This window comes from Amphiura filiformis, chromosome 14 (assembly GCF_039555335.1).
Source record: "Amphiura filiformis chromosome 14, Afil_fr2py, whole genome shotgun sequence".
NCBI lineage: Eukaryota > Metazoa > Echinodermata > Ophiuroidea > Amphilepidida > Amphiuridae > Amphiura > Amphiura filiformis.
In genome coordinates this window covers 63,668,112-63,688,132 of record NC_092641.1, presented here as the reverse complement: position 1 = coordinate 63,688,132, position 20,021 = coordinate 63,668,112, and positions in this window count along the sequence as shown.

The following is a 20,021-nucleotide window of genomic DNA, read 5'->3' as shown; positions in this document are numbered from 1 at the left end:
TTTATCAATAACAATAAATTATGCGCTCGATTATATCCACATACCCCGTTATCGCAGACAGACAAAATGACAATTTCAGCGTGCCTGGTAGGCACAAGATGCAGATGGTGCTCCTTCACACAGAAGGAGAACTGTGATAACACGCCTTGCAGAATACTTTGGCAATCGTGTGATTGCTTTGAATCACGAAGTAGAATGGTCCCAAGATCTCCAGATCTAACACCACTGAATTTCTTCTGATATCAAAGATTTTCGCAAGTTCCTGTTGCAGATTTTCCAAGTTCCTCTTGCAGACCTTCATTAACTCCAGAGACGTATAATTGCAGAAGGTGACATCCTCAGACAGGACAGACCTCTTATTATACATGGTACGAATACCATGTTGAGAAGAGCTAAAATCTGATGGTGGTCATGTAGTAAAGAAAGTGGTGAAAGGTGTGATTTTCATGTTGTTGTTTTTATTTTAATTGACTTTGCGCAACTGCTTTTTACTCGTCTCACGACAAAAGTCACTGAGTCCTTCCCAGCAAACACAAAACGTTTTCGACATCATTTGCAAAATGTTATAAAAGGTTGTCAGAAAACGTTTAAATGTCGGGTTATATAAAGGATACATTAATGGTATAAAACGTTTTTATAACATTAAATAACATTTTTTGATAATCTACTGCTCAGCAAACAAAAATGTTTTGCAGAAAACGTTTAAATGTCGGGTTATATAAAGGGTATAAAAACGTTTTAATAACATTCCAAAAACATTCTTGAAGACTTGACACAAAACATTCTAAACAGAATGTTATTTTGGGTTGAAAAAATATTTTGCGAATAATGTTTGGCCAAAATATTTTCAATAACGTTTTAAAAACGTTTTCATGACCTTTATATAACATTTTAAGAACATTTCTGTGTTTGCTGGATTCAAATATGTTAACATATTGTTATTTAAGTATTGACACAATATTTGGCAAAAATGTTTGCAAAAATAGTTTACAATAACATTTTTTGAAAACATTTAAAAATATTGTTACAGTGTGTTTTCATACAAAACGTTTTAAAACGTTATCATGACCTTTATATAACCCGACATTTTAATGTTATTAAAACGTTTTTACCTAAACCAAAAGCCAAAATATAACTTATTTCAAACGTTTTTAAAACGTTTTTGTGTTTGCTGGGTTATTAATGGTCACACGACAGTGATGTTACAGTTGTGGAAGAAAAATGTGTCGATTAGCTATCAACTAGAAGATTTTGACTAAATGTCTCATATTTCGTATTTGTCCAATTATTTACTTTATTTTGATACTCACTGTATATCTATAGCGTAATACTTTATTCAACATTATGTCATAGCAAAAAAGTATTATGTGGTGTCTACCATTATATGAGCACTAGATAGATTGTGAGGTTGAAATAGCTATATCCTGTGCCTCGGGTGTAGCGCATGATATACTCAAATAAGACAGTTTTCTTCTTCTTGTGGAGAAACTATTTGCTTTGAGATTTATGACGCCATGAGCAACGACAAAAGAGAAAAACAGAACTATGATTGAAAGCTATATTTGCATATCCCCTTCAACGATCGAATATGGTTTGTTATAAACTTTGCTACTGAAAATAAATGTCACATTTATTTGATTCCATGATCAAAAGATTCAAGTCTAGTTAGATAGGCAGACATGTCATAATCTTATAGCAATTTGATGTAAATAAACCTGTCATTTTATTCCGGTTTCCGTTTCATTTTTATTTGGTAAGATTTTGATGCATACAGCTAGCTCAAATACTCGCTGTACTCGGCTTATTTTAAATGCAAAGAATGAAAATACCCAATAATTTTTTCACAATAAATCGGAATAACTTCCTAATTCAAATTACCATATTCTTTAATCATGATTGCATAATTCAGAGGAAGTATATCAGAGAAATCAAGTTCTTGAAATTTTAGGATCATTTTGAAAGTGCATTTTGTAATTTCACCCTAAGATGAAAGAATCTAGTTATATAATCTACTAATAAAGTCTGACGAATATGACATAATTACGTCAATTGAAAACATCAATCAGAAGCCCATTCATACAGCAGGCAGACCTGCCAGGGATTTTCTGTTACTCAAATCATTTATGTACTACCTCCTATTATTTCATGGAATATTATGGTAAAACACTACAATGTTTATCATTTTATTAATATTAATATTGGTCAAATCGTCGGTCGCAACAACACGTAGTGGCATACGTGAAGGACAAAATACGTTTCCGCTATTTTCTCTCAGTAGCCCAATTCCATTTGAAATTGAAACTTAAGCTTCAAACTATTAAACTGTATAATAGTTTAATAGGAACAACTATTACAGGATAAATCTAGCTCTAAACCATTACGCCACTATGTGAAACAGATCATTTTGAAAAATCACTCTATATGTGTTGCGACCGACGAAATGATTTCCATTACATCCTATTCTATCATTTCTTATGCTATCATATTATAACGATCGGGTATACAATGTACTTTTGATTTTGCAAAAATCAGAGAACATATTGAAAAAAGATCATTTCATTTAGTATGTTTAACGCAAAACTGAGTAACACATTTTGATGTCAAATATGCTTTATCGTTTGGTCAAAAAGATCTATATTTGATTTTTTTTTTAAATATAATAATAATAATAATAATTACACCATAATATTTAAATGAGTGCAAATTATGTTATGGTTCAGCCTTAATCAGTTAATGGGATTTGAAAGGAAAATTAAATTTTCGTTTAAATTTAAATAACACTGAAGCCTATGATCCTATGCAGGAATCTAAACCAAAGATAGCAAAAGATGAACAGCTTAAGTGCACACCCCTTAAGGTGGGCCAGCCTAAGCACATGGGTAGTACGGTCTTGTAATTTGACACCACTTTGACTACTCTAGTTATTTTGCCTACGGGATCGGCAGGTAATATGACACCCATACCATCTCAGGTTTAGTTTCCCTTTTCTATAAAGAGATGAAATTGGACACCTCCTGACATATTCTGTTATGTTGCTGCCATTCTGGACACTATGATAATAAATTTGATGGAAGCGACATTCTTTTATTCAAGGTAACAGTACAATTAATACGCACGTGTTTTCAATGCGACATATTGAAAGAGGGAATGTAAGGAATTTGATGTAAAATGGTGATCTTTTATTTTGGTTCTCTTTCGTTATCTAATGCAGATGGTGTCACGTAATAATATATATGCCTATATGTGATACTGGTTATTATGTTTGTAGGAGTACATCATCCAATATATAATATTAATTTGTGTGTGTGTTTTTTAACCGATCTTTTTATGGGATCTCAAAAATCAGTATACTTCACTTCACCTGTATTATGGAAGGGGTTCTTGTAAATTTAGTAACGTATCACAACGTATGGAAATGGGTGAAAATTGATTTTTCTTTTCATGCAAATAAAATTCAAATACTAGTAATGGAAGGAAGAAAGAACAAATAGGCCTCGATTTTCTTTTAATTAATCAATTAACGCAAGAAGGAAAGAAATTACAATTCTTCTTTAATTTTAGATTAATATTAAAAGATACTAATTAATTTAAAAAATAGTTGTACTTTATTTTTCTCAATGACATTATTTATTAGCATTAAATAAAAACTCCATGATCCCAATTAGGTGTAAGTTGGGATAAGCATTACAAAAATTAATATGCCAAAAAATCAGGTTTGAAAAAAAAAATTGACCAAACTCAATTTAAAAGATCGTACATTATGGCTAGTTTAACTTTTGATACATTTTTATAGGCATATTCCTGCATGTATATAGGATGATATCACTGGTATGAATGTCCAATTCCCCTATCAAATAGACCTTAAAATATGTTTAAATTTAATCTGATTTAATTTGATTTAATATGATTTAGATATCATATCTATAGACCAATTTGGTGAATGAATCGTGGAAAAATACACACAATTTTTATCAAGACAATTTTCACCAAACTTTTATTATGATGCAGTTCTTCTCCAGGATTGTTACTTTCTATTTATACAGGGTGTAACAATAAAATTTGTACAATTTTGAAACTAGAATGACACAAGTATGCCGCTAATTTTTTGGCTTATTATTTATATGTCTATCAAGATAATTTCTTTAGCCATCAGATAAGCTTTGTTCCAATAAAACCAACAGTTAATAAAACCGATGGTATACAAGTTAAGATATGGCCAATTATGTAACCTAGTCTTAAAACCGCTTGGGCCACTTTTGTCTAAGTGTTACAAAAGTGACTGAATAGAGTTGAACCATGGACCAGTTGGACGGTGCTCAATTGTGATAGGTAGTTTTAAACAATGGGGTATTCGAATTGGTAGAAATGATTACATAATAGAATTTCTCGTTGAATTTTTGAAAGTCACATCTAAGCACTGACATAACAACTTCATTTACTAGAAATCGTGGCTGCAGCTCAACAACTTCAACCCCAATTCACGTTGGAAGAGTGTATTTTTATGGTTATGACATTCGGTAGCACATGGAGTCAACCAGAAACCATAGCTCATTTTCCAAACTCACTCCTTCCATCAAGGCATACAATTATACAATTACAAATAACTATGAGAAGTATATAGAATTTGTTAGCATAAATGTTGGCAATAGTGGTCGCCCTAGAACAGCTAGAAGCCCAGCTGAACTAAGTTCAAAATTTTATTGTTTTGTACTTATGGATGCAAAAACTGTTCTCAGTTTTACCAATGTTATCTCAGGGTTATGAGAAATTACTTTATTTATGAGATTAATTGAATGAAATTTCATGACTTCATTTACGGATTTTAATTATTTATTAAGTTCATGTTAAATATAAGAAGAAACACCACTTATAATTCTTTTGTGCCAGTTCTTTGATGTTTAATGCACGATAAACATATCTACGCGGTTCAAACTTAAGGGATCTAAAATGAGCGTTTATTGCGTTTCGACAGTATTTTTTGTGGGACATAAGAGCACCTCAGACCTAACGAATTGCATTCTGAATAAGAAGCATGTCTTTCTGATATCAAATAATTTTCATTTTTGAAAATCACAATATAATACAAATTTTATGACAAATTATAAAAATTTGATATTTTTCAAATTTTGATATATAACAGTCCTCGAAGTAAATTATATAAATCTAATGTTATATTCTTAAAGTGTATGTAGCAGGGAGGAAAAGCCGACGGTCAATTGAAAATTTTGACCTTTCATATTGAAGATATGGGTTTTTTTCCCAAAAAGACCTATTTTTTTTTTGTGTTTTGGGAAAAAAATCCATATCTTCAATACGAAAGGTCACAATTATCAATTGATCGTCGGCTTTTCATCCCACCTACATACACTTTAAGTATAAATCATCAGATTTCTAAAGTTTACTTCAAGTACTGTTAAATATCAAAAATATCAATGTTTAATGATTTGCCATAAAATGTGTATTAAATTGCGAATTTCAAAAATCAAAATTATTTGATATCAGAATGACATTCTTCGTATTCAGAATGCAATTCGATATGTCTGATGTGCTCTGATGTCCCAAAATAAATACTGTCCAAACGTTCATACCCCAGCCCTTAATATGCGCAAACATGGCAAAAGTGGCCCAACACGTTTTCTGGACAACTTAATTAATCGGACATAACTTTTGAGCCCAAGCTAGTAAAGAAATCTTTTAGCCAAGATATGACTGATTGTATTGCATATAACATTTGTGCCATAACTCTTTTGGTTTTTTCCGGAGAAGTCAGAATGCAACTGTACAAGTTTTATTGTTACACCCTGTAGTACTTTAATAGCTGATGAACTACTTCAAAAAAGGATTTTAAAAGATTTATATTTCAATAATTATCTTGAAAAATTTGCAACTGGTGTATGTATGATGCCATGAACATTTAATTACACAAATTATGTTGAAAATTTGTATTATGTAGTAATATAACATTATGGCCTTGACCTATTGAGATCTGCCAATGTTTCATCACAGATATTGGAATATATGTGCTTTCATGCTGCTGTGGCGGCTTTTACTGGCCACACTGTCCTGAGGTGATTTGAGCATTTTGACCGACGGGTGAAACACATTTTGATGAATTTTAGCTCTTATTGTATACTCATTTCGAGATGTTTGAGTCATATTTTGATTCATTCCGACCCATTTTCATCCTTTTCGATCCGTTCCTATCCTTTTCCCATCCATTTCCATCCTTTTCCATCCATTTCGATACGTTACTAAATTTACAAATACCCATTATGGAAGTCCTCCGGGGGCGTCCCCTTCCTATTCTATACTTATTTTTTTATAGATTAAACTTATGTTACTAGAATGTTTCGACTTGCGATTGATATTTAGTGATACAGCTACTTCAGGACAATCAGGTACTGATTATTCTCATGTGCATGTAATTTTTCATCCTTCAACATTTATTTCATATCGTAAGCTTCTTTAGCATAATACTTTATTCAACATTATGTCGTAGCAAATATATATAATTTGTAATCTATAATTATATGAGCACTCGATAAATGGTGTGCTTGAAATAGCTTTATCCCGTGCCTCAAGTGTAGCGCACGATATACTCAAATAAGACAGTTTTCTTCTTCTTGTGGAGAAACTATTTACTTTGCGATTTATGACGCCATGAGCAACGACAAAAGAGAAAAACAGAACTGTGATTGAAAGCTATTATTTGCATATCCCCTTCAACGATCGAAGATGGTTTGGTTTATACTTTGCTACTGACAATTGTATGTCACTTTTATTTGGTTTCATGATCAAAAGATTTCAAGTCTAGTTAGCCAGACAGACATGTCATATAATCTCATAGCAATTTGATGTAAATAAACCTGTCATTTCATTCCTGTTTCAATTTTATTTGGTAACATTTTGATGCATACAGCTAACTCAACTACTCGCGTGTTTCTACAATCTACACAAGGAAACTGTTTTCCGCTTATTTTTAATATGCAAAGAATGAAAATACCCAATAAAGATATTTTCACAACAAATCAAATGACTTCCTATTTTAAATCACCATATTCCTTATTGATGACTGCATAATTTAAAGGTAATAAATCAGAGAAAATGAAGTTCATGAAATTCCATGATCATTTTAACAAGTGAAATTTTGAAATGTCACCCAAGGATGAAAGAATCTGCTAATATCTACTTATAAAGTCTGACGAATATGACATAAATAACGCCAATTGAAAGCATCAATAGGAACCACATTCATGTAGCATATCATAGGTATTCCCAGCAGGCAGACCTGTCAGGGAATTCTGCTATTCAAATCATTTGTGTGCTACCTTAGCGATGAAAGTTTTAGTATTATTTTCAAAAACCAATAAACCAATACTAGGCATGATAGTACTTATTGCAATACATTTTGGTTGGTTATTGTTTTTGTTTTTTGGGTTTTGGGATTTTTTGGGGGTTTTGGGTTTGTTTGTTTGTTTGTTTGTTGATTTTTTAAAGGTTAAGATAAGAAGACAATATTAATCTTGCGATATCACGTCACACCACTTGTCTGATTGTCTGATAGAGCTACAAAATACAAACCATTAAAACATTGTTTTTCAGATTTTTTTCCCGTTCACCAAACACTCGCTCGCCATGGCTGAGTTGAAACAACAGCAGATAAGTACAAGTTTGATTTATTTTTGTTTGATATGAACCTGGATAAGATGATATCATGGCTGAAAACAGGATATTATGAAAGTTCGGTCATGTCTCACTCGCACTTAAGTAGTTTTGTTGTTACGGTTTTGTATACAATCTGACCTACTTTCCCGATGCACGTATAGACAACACACATATTTGTATTAAATTTAGTAGGTTGGTATTGGTAAGCATTTTTGAGATGTCGTCAACAACTCGTGCCTCTGGATCACGACTACTTTATGGACTTCACAGACCAGCCACCCATCAAACACAAACGTTTTCGACATTCGCGAAAGGTTAGAAAAGGTGAAAACGTTTAAATGTCGGGTTATATAAAGGGTATATTAAGTGTATAAAACGTTTTCATAACATTCGATAACGTTTTCATAAGATATTTTTATCTAGTTTTTAAAAATTAATATAAAAAAAATTGGCCCAAGAATTTTTTTGTTACGATGTACGAAAAAGAAGTGGGCCAAAAACCGTTATTTTTTGGGATTATGGGCCAAAAATGGCATTTGGCCCAAATTTGACCTCACAGATGAACTTGTCAAGTCTTTGCCATTCTAAATAGGCTATGTATACATTTATATACTTTAGACCAACAATGTAGAAGTTATGAGGCCCGAAAGTTTCCATAATTCCAGCGTTCAGACCAACCTTAAGAAAACGTCATTTTTTCTTCACAGGAGCGTCTCAGTTTTAAGCGACAGCTATGCTATCATGGTTGAAATCAGCCCTTGCCTGATCCTTCTGGCTGGGAATAAATATAGGTTGACCGTCATTATTTTTTACGACTGGCCCTCGAAGTCTACGATGTCCGGTCCGGTAATTGCCAATTCGACAGGCAAAATCATGCCAGTGTTTCTGTAAAGAAAAGGCTGCTTAAAATCATTAAAAGTTATTCGATCTCTCCCATCTGTGGTACACTTGCAGTATTTAACATTACTAATCATGACCAATCCGAATTTCTGAGAAGTAAAATTAAGGGTGCACAACCATTTTGGTGGTGTGAAATCTGAAGATATGGTTTGTTATATTATAATCATATTATAACGTTCAGGTATATAATGTACTTTTGAGTTAGCAAATTAAGGCTTTGTGGAGAACCAATTGAATGAATATATTTCATTTCAAACATGAGTAACGCATTTTGCTGTCAAATCTATTTATTGTTTGTCAATAATATCTGTCTTTATCAATAACAATAAATTATGCGCTCGATTATATCCACATACCCCGTTATCGCAGACAGACAAAATGACAATTTCAGCGTGCCTGGTAGGCACAAGATGCAGATGGTGCTCCTTCACACAGAAGGAGAACTGTGATAGCACGCCTTGCAGAATACTTTGGCAATCGTGTGATTGCTTTGAATCACGAAGTAGAATGGTCCCAAGATCTCCAGATCTAACACCACTGAATTTCTTCTGATATCAAAGATTTTCGCAAGTTCCTGTTGCAGATTTTCCAAGTTCCTCTTGCAGACCTTCATTAACTCCAGAGACGTATAATTGCACAAGGTGACATCCTCAGACAGGACAGACCTCTTATTATACATGGTACGAATACCATGTTGAGAAGAGCTAAAATCTACATACAGAGTAATGGTGGTCATGTAGTAAAGAAAGTGGTGAAAGGTGTGATTTTCATGTTGTTGTTTTTATTTTAATTGACTTTGCGCAACTGCTTTTTACTCGTCTCACGACAAAAGTCACTGGGTCCTTATTAATGGTCACACGACAGTGATGTTACAGTTGTGGAAGAAAAATGTGTCGATTAGCTATCAACTAGAAGATTTTGACTAAATGTCTCATATTTCGTATTTGTCCAATTATTTACTTTATTTTGATACTCACTGTATATCTATAGCGTAATACTTTATTCAACATTATGTCATAGCAAAAAAGTATTATGTGGTGTCTACCATTATATGAGCACTAGATAGATTGTGAGGTTGAAATAGCTATATCCTGTGCCTCGGGTGTAGCGCATGATATACTCAAATAAGACAGTTTTCTTCTTCTTGTGGAGAAACTATTTGCTTTGCGATTTATGACGCCATGAGCAACGACAAAAGAGAAAAACAGAACTATGATTGAAAGCTATATTTGCATATCCCCTTCAACGATCGAATATGGTTTGTTATAAACTTTGCTACTGAAAATAAATGTCACATTTATTTGATTTCATGATCAAAAGATTTCAAGTCTAGTTAGCCAGACAGACATGTCATATTCTTATAACAATTTGATGTAAATAAACCTGTCATTTCATTCCTGTTTCCGTTTCCATTTTATTTGGTAAGATTTTGATGCATACAGCTAGCTCAAGTACTCGCTTTACTCGGCTTACTTTAAATGCAAAGAATGAAAATACCCAATAATTTTTTCACAATAAATCGGAATGACTTCCTATTTCAAATCCCCATATTCTTTAATCATGATTGCATAATTCAGAGGAAGTATATCAGAGAAATCAAGGTCTTGACATTTTAGGATCATTTTGACAAGTGCATTTTGAAATTTCACCCTAAGCTGAAAGAACTAGTTATATATTTTACTTATAAAGTCTGATGAATATGACATAAAAACGTCAATTGAAAACATCAATCGGAAGCCCATTCATGCAGCAATAATAAGTATTCCCAGCAGGCAGACCTGCCAGGGATTTTCTGTTACTCAAATCATTCATGTACTACCTTCTATTATTTCATGGAATATTATGGTAAAAGGCTACAAAGTTTATCATTTTATTAATATTAATATTGGTCAAATCGTCGGTCGCAACAACACGTAGTGGTATACGTGAAGGACAAAATACATTTCCGCTATTTTCTCTCAGTAGCCCAATTCCATTTGAAATTGAAACTTAAGGTTCAAACTATCAAAATGTATAATAGTTTAATAGGAACAGCTATTATAGGATATATCTAGATCTAAACCTTTACGCCACTATGTGAAATGGAAAAGTTTTAAAAATCACTCTTCTATGTGTTGCGACCGACGAAATGATTTCCATTACATCATAGTTTATCATTTCTTATGCTATCATATTATAACGATGACGTTCGGGTATACAATGTACTTTTGATTTTGCACAAATCAGAGAACATATTGAAAAAAGATCATTTCATTTAGTATGTTTAACGCAAAACTGAGTAACACATTTTGATGTCATATGCTTATCATTTGGTCAATAAGATCTATCTTTGATTTATTTTTTTAAATATAATAATAATAATAATAATTACACAATAATATTTAAATGAGTGCAAATTATGTTATGGTTCAGCCTTAATCAGTTAATGGGATTTGAAAGGAAAATTCAATTTTCGTTTAAATTTAAATAACGCTGAAGCCTATGATCCTATGCAGGAATCTAAACCAAAGATAGCAAAAGATGAACAGCTTAAGTGCACACGCCTTAAGGTGGGCCAGACTAAGCACATGGGTAGTACGGTCTTGTAATTTGACACCACTTTGACTACTCTAGTTATTTTGCCTACGGGATCGGCAGGAAATCTGACACCCAGACCATCTCAGGTTTAGTTTCTCTTTCCTATCAAGAGATGAAATTGGACACCTCCTGACATATTCTGTTATGTTGCTGCCATTCTGGACACTATGATAATAAATTTGATGGAAGCAAAATTGATGATCATGATGATTTTTTTTTATATTCAACATGTTCAAAGAGGTAATATACGGGATTTGGTGTAAATTGGCAACCTTCTATTTCTAATCTCTTTCGTCGTTTACTAATTATACGATGCGCCAGATGTAGGTGGAGTCATAGTACACTGTAAAAGCAGTGTTTAGCGATTAAACTCTTTTCTAAACACAATTTTGCCACCACTGTGTAAACATGTTTAAAAGCTAAACATCATGTGTCAAATTTCTCAACATTGGTCAGTGATGGTGTTTAATTTCTAAACATCTGACATCCATATTCTAAACATAACGTTTCTAAACATATTCTTGCCACCACTTTCTAAACACTGTTTTTACAGTGTAATCTAAATGTTATGATGATTATTTGATTTTTAGGTGTACAGCATCCCATTTTAACATTATCGTATAATACAGTAACAATTCGATAGTTAGCATATTATCGAGCCCTTTTGAAAACATGACATTGTACCAAAGTCCGGCGCTTTATCAACTGAGCTAAGAGGGTTGAGACACAAATTTTCAGGTTAACTTGTTTGTATATAACTATGTGTATCGATGATTTGCTCAAAACCCTTTACACTTTTGTGGATGAGGCTCTTCATGTTTCCATGTTTCAAAAGCGCTCGATAGTAAGCACATAATTTATGCTAGCTATCGAGTTTTGACGGTAGATACTGTGTTATTCAAGTCTTTTAAAAAGACTGTTTGACGTCCTTAGGTGACGCAATGCTGAAAGGAGATCATCTCAATACCATTATACAGGCTCCTCTGATTTGGAATTCATCCGGGTGCCACCTTCCTATCCTATTTTACTACCAATAGTAATATTTACTTTTATAGAAAATAAAGCTGATACGATCACTAGAATACTTCGACTTTACAATTGATATCAGCGATCTAGCTACTTGATGACTTCAGGACAATCATGTGCTGCGCATATTCTCGCATAATATGCCTACTAGTACTAGTAATTATCCCTTCTCGCATAATATGCCTACGAGTACTAGTAATTATCCTGGCCGTCAACATTTACTTGATGTCATAATGATGTGTTTTGCTGTTCTTTATTCAACATTAAGCAAAATGTATTTGGAGCCTATATGAGCAGTTGAGCACTCGATAGATTGTGAAGTTGAAAATAGCTATATCCTGTCCCTCGGGTGTAGCGCATGATATACTCAAATTAAACAGTTTTCTTCTTCTTGTAGAGAAACTATTTGCTTTGCGATTTATGACGCCAGGAGCAACAAGAAAGGAGAAAAACAGAACTATGATTGAAAGCTGTATTTGCATATCCCCTTCAACGATCGAAGATGGTTTGTTTTAGACTTTGCTACTGAAAATAAATGTCACATTTATTTGATTTCATGATCAAAAGATTTCACGTCTAGTTAGCCAGGCAGACATGTCATAATCTTATAGCAATTTGATGTAAATAAACCTGTCATTTCATTCCTGTTTCCGTTTCCATTTTATTTGGAAACATTTGATGCATACAGCTAGCTCAAATACTCGCACTTTTCTGCAAAAGGAAATAGTTTTCCGCTTATGCTAAATGCAAAGAATGAAAAACCCAAATACATATAATTTTATATAATAAATCGGAATGACTTCCTGTTTTAAAGCACCATATTCCCAAGTCATGATTGCATAGTTTAAAGGTTTTAAATCAGAGAAATATAGTTCTCGGATTTTCACTGTTTTTTATTTTCATAATTTCACTTAATATTGCGTTCCATACGCAATCAGAGCACATTATTTCAAATATAGTTTTTTCACGTGGCGCGTTTACACTATGGACAACAATGGCTTCATCCCAATACCATAGTTCAATAACCTCAATTAAACAATCAAAGAGCAAAACTTGACCTCAAGTTGCGGAGTATGAGTTTGCGTACCCAAATTTTCAAAGGTCATTCAATGAATATGCAACTGTGTTGGGGTTAAAGAAATGTGCCGTGATAGATGAGCATGTTGTGGGTCCTAGTGTTAGACTAATCACAGTGCGTGATTTTCAATAAAGGGCCGTAAGCATGGTTTGCGCTGAAGATTGCGTAAGCGTTACATATCCCATCTCTACATTTTGCCGGTTTCTTACATGAATATTTTTGTCAATGAAGTAAACATGGTAAAGGGTCATTCCATATGAAATCAAGGAGTCGCCCCACCTGACCCTCTCAGATTTGCTTTATATTTTAGTCATATGTTGTACCTGTAAAAATATTAAAAACCTGCAAATTTGAGGTCTGTAGCTCTTACGGATTTTCTGTGGCAGCCATTTAAAGTTGGAGTAGGGGGTCTAAATTTGGACCCAAAAGTTGCCCTTTAAATAAATTTCATCTTTGGGAGTCTGTGCCTTCTTTATAAAAAGAAAGAGAGGTCTGAAACTTTGTATTCACACTAACTGCATGCCCAATTTGTCAAAAAATATAAAAAAAAAAAATTCTGTAATTGCGCGTTGTGTCACGGGGTCATTAAATATGCAAGAAAAAATGTAATGTTTTGTAAACTGGCAAGTTTAGTCCACCTAAATTCACATTTTTGGTCCGATTAATTATTTTTTGTTGTCACTGATGCTATATATAGGATAAATACAATGCATATCCATTTTCAGGGGGCCCAAAGACGATGTGGTCCACCTTCAAAATGTATAAAACATCACTTTTATATAACTACTAGTCTTAAATAACAACTTTGCTAAGTCCCAGTAATTGTATAGGTTGACTTCATATAAAATGACAAGCCCAAAGTTGACCATTTTCTTATGATTGCATGTAGTGCAAATGTGCCGAATTCGGAAGGCTTGACAGTCAAATTGGCCACAATATTAAAAATAAATGATTAGATGAGTAGTTATTGGCCCTATTTACTTTTATTTCCATTTCATTTTCAATATATACAGATTTTCTATGGTAGCCATTTACAGTTGGCCACAATATTGAAAATAAATGACTAGATGCATAGTTATTGGCCCCATTTACTTTTATCTCCATTTTATTTTCAATATTGGGGCCAATTTGTCTTTCAAGCCTTCCGAATTCGGCACATTTGCACTACAAGCAATCATAAGAAAATGGTCAACTTTGGGCTTGTCATTTTATATGAAGTCAACCTATACAATTACTGGGACTTAGCAAAGTTGTAATTTAAGACTAGTAGTTATATAAAAGTGATGTTTTATAAATTTTGAAGGTGGACCACATCGACTTTGGGCCCCCTGAAAATGTTGAATTTGCAATAAATTTCATCTTCGTGAGGGCGCTGTTCAAAATGTAAATGAGTTGTGACCTCAATTTTTTTGGATATGCATTGTATTTATCCTATATATAGCATCAGTGACAACAAAAAATTATTAATCTGACAAAAAATGTGAATTTAGGGGGGCTAAACTTGCCAGTTTACAAAACATTACATTTTTTCTTGCATATTTAATGACCCCGTGACACAACACGCAATTACAAAAATGTTTTATTTTTTATTTTTTGACAAATTGGGCATGCAGTTAGTGTGTACACAAAGTTTCAGACCTCTCTTTCTTTTTATAAAGAAGGCACAGCCTCCCAAAGATGAAATTTATTTAAAGGGCAACTTTTGGGTCCAAATTTAGACCCCCTACTCCAACTTTAAATGGCTGCCACAGAAAATCCATAAGAGATACAGACCTCAAATTTGCAGGTTTTAATATTTTTACAGGTACAACATATGACTAAAATATAAAGCAAATCTGAGGGGGGTCAGGTGGGCGACTCCTTGATTTCATATGGAGTGACCCTAAAGGCAAACCAAAGTATTACCAACACATATCACGTTTCTCAAGACATGCTGTATTTGATTTCAATTTACGTGTACACTTATCAACACCAACTATCAATACCGATTTGTTTGATAGCAATGACGAATACAGTATAATAGCAGTACCTGCTTTACAGTCATCTTAGGGTTTTGCACTAAATTTAATGCCCACGTGACCTATGGGCGCCGCCATACCAAGACCACCAAATGATCAGTAGATGTGATACAATGCTAATATATAGGAACTTTTCAGACAAATATCATCGAAATTACTAAAAAATTTATCTCCCAAATTAAAACACAGTAGTCCTATCTGCTATGTTGTTTGCTTGTAGATACTGCCATTTGACCTTGTGGGCAGACTGATTCAATGACAATAAGGATTCGCGAGGAATAATATCTTGTGTAAGAGATTAGCTTGTGGAAGAGGTGATGCATATTTGGCGAAAAATGAAGAACATTTAGTGGTTTCTTTACTATTATATCTGGAACTAAGACTGATCAACGCGCTAGAATGCCCAACAACTCCCAATCAAATACGGGTATGCCCGTTTCACTAATGAAGCAGTGCGCACATCATAGCCGTGTACAAGTACACAACATTTTAATCCAAACGCACTCAAATGCCTAACAAATGTCAATCAAACTGCCGGCAAAGTGACTTCAGGGATTAACACGAATGTCACGGGCCTGATAAGAACAGTCCTGTTTAAAGAAATTAGCTACATGTATTTGGATGGGGCTTCAACTTTGTCAATACTGCCGATTTCTTCGTTTTTTGCCAAATTTTTCATCCTCACTTTTAGGCAATTTATAAAAAATTCTAATTTTGTTACACTTACGATGGGATCACTGAAAGGGCATTTAGATAGATCTTCACCTTAAGTATGCTTCTTGCGACAATGCAGAGTGTGTATTTTTATACATTGGTATTAATATGCAAGTATTGTAGCTAGGGTAGAAAGTTTGTTGAATGCTTTCTGCATTGAAAAGCATCATGTGCAAAAACAAATCGAAGATACGCACATGAAATAAAAGCAAAAGTATTTAGTGAAACTCACAGAAAATTTCCAACATCAAACAAAATCCGATGGTGCGTCAAAACCATCTTGGACAACGAATTTACTGATTACAAGGGAAGGGTATTCCAGAATTATTCATAATATTTTTTGTGAACATATAAATATCCAAGTTTGCAATTGTGTTTTGGATATGGTGCCCTTCTACTCATTCACGGTTTTTCGTTTCACTAGACTTCATAATTCTAATATGTGTCCGTCATTGACGACTATTTCGGGATTTATTTTCATGGATCACCCTATAAAAGTGCGTAATTACTGGCCATAATGACATCGACCGTGAAGAATTGAACGTAAAAGCAAACCATAAGAGCGATCCATACATACGAGGACGAAATGTTTCTGTTTGGTCATGTCTTCTCTCAACGTAATAATATCACAAGAACATCTACCATGTCCCAGAATGCATTGTTAGATTACATGACAAAATGCGTTAGATATACGTCCTTTAAGGTTAGCAACTATTTTAAACTGTTGCGATTCGGTAGTTCACAACATCTTGCAAATGGTAGTGCGCTTTGACAAGAATTGCATTGATCATTTCATAGCGAGTGTGTAGAAGAATTAAAATATCACAGATATACTTTTGTAGGTCCTGTAGTTCTTGAGTTATGTTGTAAAGACGGCTGAAACAACAACACTTGAGTAAAACGTATATAACTCATTAACAACAATAAATTAAGCACGTTTTCAAGATATAGGATTTGTAGAATGTAGTTTTGCAAAACATCAAGGTGTTATTTTTCAATAATATATGGATCTAGATAATGAAAATTGATTTTTTTAGTTGCTTCGACCAACAATACCTCGTCTACCCTTAATATGTTACGGAAATCGGTGTTGCATAACACATGTTGCAGGTGTCTTGTTCAATACTTCAGATGTACATTGCATTCCGGGAACCCGCATTAAAAATGATGAAACAATAACAGTCTCAATCTCATTACCAAGTTCGGGAGTATACACTTTGCAATGACATATACACATTGAACCTCGTATTGTTAAGGATGAGGGTTCTTTCTCAATCAACGAGAGGTTATTTCACGAGCGTAAACTATTTGGAATGAAAGAACCGTGTACTTTTGCGACTGGCACACTGAGAGCCGTATGTATCTGAATGTCTTCTTTTAGTTGCCCCTACTTATACCTGAACACATTATCTTCACTGATAAAAGAAAGAAGTGTTATTTTTAGAGTTTCTGCTTATCTCAAGGGCATTCTAGATGGACATTTATTTCTATTCAAAGAACGGTCAAGGAATCGCAGGCGAATTATGATGGTATTGAACAAAACAATGCACTTCTCTTGAAAGGATTTTCCCGTTCAAAATGTATTTGTTTGGTTGGCGACTAAGCCAGTCGCCCAAATAGAGTTGTGATTTTGTTATGTCATGGAAAATGTTTGAACTATTGTGCATCCTTTTATGATGTAACCTTTCGTAGAACGTGTATTACACAATTACAGAATTATTGTTAGATTTGCTGAGGAGGACGCCATTATATTGTTTTTCTCCAAAATTCTGACTTTAGTGACATAAAATTTGGGGATCCTGAGATGTTTAATAAAATTTAGTTATTTTTCATTAAGATGATATTGTTTATTCCAAAAACAATTTGTTTTCGTATTTTTCTGGAATTGGGAGTAAGCATTGGAATGAAATGTAATATCTGCCATGAATTTTTTCAAAGCTCTTTCAAAGAAATTTTCTGATCATTTTGAAACACGAACCTTTTGAATGTCTCATTTCTTTATTCGGATATAGCTTGATATACCCTTTTAAACATGAATTTGAGGACATTTAGATGAATTATTTTCAATCATGAGTTTTGAATTAGTAGAATTTGCACTTAAAAATATATAATATAGAATCAGTATTTGCAATTTATTTAATATGTTTACATGTCAATTTGTTTGTTTATTTCAAATAATTTTAAACGTACCTTGTTCGTGCAATAATGTAGAGTGTGTTAAACGCAGTCAGGTGGAAGCGAATTTCGAAGATGTTTCCAATTTTATTAATTCCGAGTTTATTTCCTTTACCATATATGTGCGCATACATCGTATCCAGGACTACAATCTTATTAACTATTAACACTACATATTTCCTTAGAATATGCATAGTTTATAAACGTACAAAAATAATTATTTAATAGACTACCAGCTTTGCCTATAACTGGTTCTTGCTATAAACCCGGGCGTAAATTTTAAAGCAAATTGGCGACTTACGGGTAAATTGGTAGAAAACTGTACGTGGAAAGCAAAACATATGCGCCTTAAAAGGTTTACTAGCGCATGATTTTCCGCGTGTTTGCGCCCATAAATGTCATCGACTTCCAATGGTACTGATTAAAATGTAAAGGGGCATAGAATTCAACGGAAATGCATTGGTAAAATGCGGCCAATGCACTATCGAGTTCGCTCTGCGACAGGTTGAACCTAACTCAATACTCCATTGCTGAGCGATGAGCGATTAGTATATGACCAATGAGCTGGTGCGTTTTTCGCAACTCAACAATAACCGCTCTACCTCATTGGCTATAAACCAGATGCTATCGCTCAGCGATGAAGTATAAATTCATATTTATTGGTCATGATTTCAGACGATGGAAGGAAAAAATAAGTGGTCCTTATAGACGTGATAGAATAACACGTAAACAACAACCGTGTTTATGAATTCACTTGTGAACTGTGCAATATATTAAATCATGATCATGAACAACTTCTTGCATTTATTCTTACTGCGTTGACTAGTACTTACACAGAAAAGAGAAGATGTTACCACAACTTATTTATTTACTGTTTACGATACTTCGTGAGCTATTGAGCGCAGAATTCAAAATGCTTCGCTTATAAGTACAACTGTCATTTTTCAAACAGGAACATTGGTTTAACATTTAAGCGACGAAAAACTCCTGTTAATAATAATAATAATAATAATAATAATAATAATAATAATAATAATAATAATAATAATAATAAAACTGCATTTATCCACGCTTTCTGAATACTCAGATTCCTCAAAGCACGCCACGGGTTGATATGCTGCCAAGCCCCAAAGGGCAGCGCAAGTTGACCTCAATGCTGAGTGTGACAGACAACAGGCCCGGGCTGATCCCCTGCTCTTTACGAAAAGGCCTGTAACTTTTACATATCCAGATATTGCTCTTCTGGTACATGGGACCACCATAACCACGGCATGATATGCACACACTGTGGTGTCTACACGTTTAGGGCCACGTTTAAGGTAATAAATCAAGGAAAATGAAGTTCATAAAATTCCATGATCATTTAACAAGTGAAATTTTGAAATGTCTCCCAAGGATGAAAGAATCTGCTAATATCTACTTATAAAGTCTGACGAATATGACATAAATAACGCCAATTGAAAGCATCAATAGGAACCACATTCATGTAGCATATCATAGGTATTCCTAGCAAGCAGACCTGTCAGGGAATTTCTGCTATTCAAATCATTTGTGTGCTACCTTAGCGATGAAAGTTTTAGTATTATTTTCAAAAACCAATAAACCAATACTAGGCATGATAGTACTTATTGCAATACATTTTGGTTGGTTATTGTTTTTGTTTTTTGGGTTTTGGGATTTTTTTGGGGTTTTGGGTTTGTTTGTTTGTTTGTTTGTTGATTTTTTAAAGGTTAAGATAAGAAGACAATATTAATCTTGCGATATCACGTCACACCACTTGCCTGATTGTCTGATAGAGCTACAAAATACAAACCATTAAAACATTGTTTTTCAGATTTTTTCCCGTTCACCAAACACTCGCTCGCCAT